The sequence below is a fragment of the Propithecus coquereli genome, unplaced genomic scaffold (genome assembly GCF_000956105.1).
Source record: "Propithecus coquereli isolate 6110/MARCELLA unplaced genomic scaffold, Pcoq_1.0 Scaffold164, whole genome shotgun sequence".
NCBI lineage: Eukaryota > Metazoa > Chordata > Mammalia > Primates > Indriidae > Propithecus > Propithecus coquereli.
The window spans coordinates 1,269,069-1,271,037 of record NW_012140969.1 but is presented as its reverse complement, the minus strand read 5'-3'; positions in this window follow the sequence as shown (position 1 = coordinate 1,271,037).

The following is a 1,969-nucleotide window of genomic DNA, read 5'->3' as shown; positions in this document are numbered from 1 at the left end:
ATTTTTTTCTATATATTTTTAGCTGTCCAATTAATTTCTTTCTATTTTTGGTAGAGACGAGGTCTTGCTCTTGCTCAGGCTGGTCTCGAACAAGCTCAAACGATCCTCCCACCTCGGCCTCCCCGAGTGCTAGGATTACAGGCGTGAGCCACCGCACCAGGCCCTCATTGTGGTTTTAATTTGCATCTCCCCAATGATTAATGATGCTGAGCATTTTTTTATGAATCTATTAGCCATTCCCATATCTTCTCTTGAGAAATGTCTCTTCAGATCTTTTGCTCATTTCTTAATTGGATTATTCATTTTCTTTTAGTAGAGTTGTTTGAGTTCCTTATGTATGTTGGATATTAATCCTTTATCAGATATGTTGCTTACAAATATATTTTCCCAATTTCTAGGTTGTCTCTTTACTCTGTTAATTGTTTCCTTTGTAGTGCAGATGCCTTTTATTTTGATATAATCCCATTTGTGTATGTTTACTCTTGTTGTCTACACTTGGGGGTCAGTCTAAAAAGTCACTGCCCTGACTAATGTTGTGTAGATTTTCCCCTATGTTTTCTTCTAGTAATTTTATAGTTTCAGGTCTTACGTTTAAATCTTTAATCCATTTTGAGTTGCAGGTATGGTTGAGTAAGGCCGGCATGGAATTTTCTTTCTCCTTCTGTTGTTGAATGATTTTCGATCTGGATTATGACAGCCTCTTCTCTGGGGATTATTGCCCAGTTTCCCCAATTTAAACTGTTTCCATCAGATGATAGTTATCTTTTTTAAGGTAAATTCACAGGTACAATTATCTATGTCTAGAGTAATTGTTATTGTTGTTTTGAGTGGTGTCTATGAGAGTAAAGAATGTGGGAAACTCTGTTCCTTCCATAAGCCTTAATACAAACCTGCAAATTCACACTGGAGTTCACACTGTGAATTCACTGGAAATCACACTGTTAATGGAAGAATTGTGGCAAGGCTGGCAGATATTCCACAGGCCTTACTACCCACACGTAAATCCACACTGGAGGAGAACTTTATGAATGTAAAGAATATGGAAAAACCTTCACACATTCTTCAGAACTTGCTGTACATGTACGAAGTAAGGCCTGTTGAATGAGCCTCCACGTGTTCCCCAGAACTTAGTAGCATCCACAGCTAAATTCATCTGTAGTAAAATCATAACGCGTACAAAGAATGTGGGAAACCCTAACCTAATTTTCACATCTTATATAACTTGTAGGAACTTAAGGTGGAGAGAAACCCCCAAATTTAAGGAATTTAGGAGATCTTTAATTAATTTTTTATAATCAGCACTGGAGAAAAAATATATGTAATGAATTTGGTAAAGCCTGTATGTGTTGTCCAGACATTAATATCCACACACAAATTCACACTGGTGTAAAACTCTTTAAATATAAAGTATGCTCCTTACATTTTTCTAAATATCTGAAAACACATAGTGAATAGATGCCCTACGAATGTAAGAAATCTGAGAAAGCTTTCAGAAATTTCTCAAAAGTTTGTGTATATGAAGCCCTGTGGATGTAAAGAAATGTGGAAATGCCTTAATTTTTTTCTCTGCAGAAGAATTGTTCCTGATCATTGAGGAAACATGGGATAATTCACACTGAAGGGAATGTGTTAATGCTTCATTGTTCATATTGTATGATATGGGTGAAAACTCACACTGTATGAGTGTAGATATGTGGAAATATTTTTAGAAAATTCACATCCTTTAATAGACATGTGAAAATACACACTAGAAAGATAAACTATTAATATTGTGAATTTGTTGAAACCTTTGGCTCATGACTTGTAAACAAGAGAATTGATACTGGAGGATAAATTTAAATAAATGACATGAAAATGAGATTTTTTTATGTGTCTTATTCTCGAGGAAGACTTGTGCCCCTAATTTTCTGTAGTGATTTTATATTATAAAGTTTAATTGTTTTTGAAAGAGTTTCCAAGTAGATTTTCT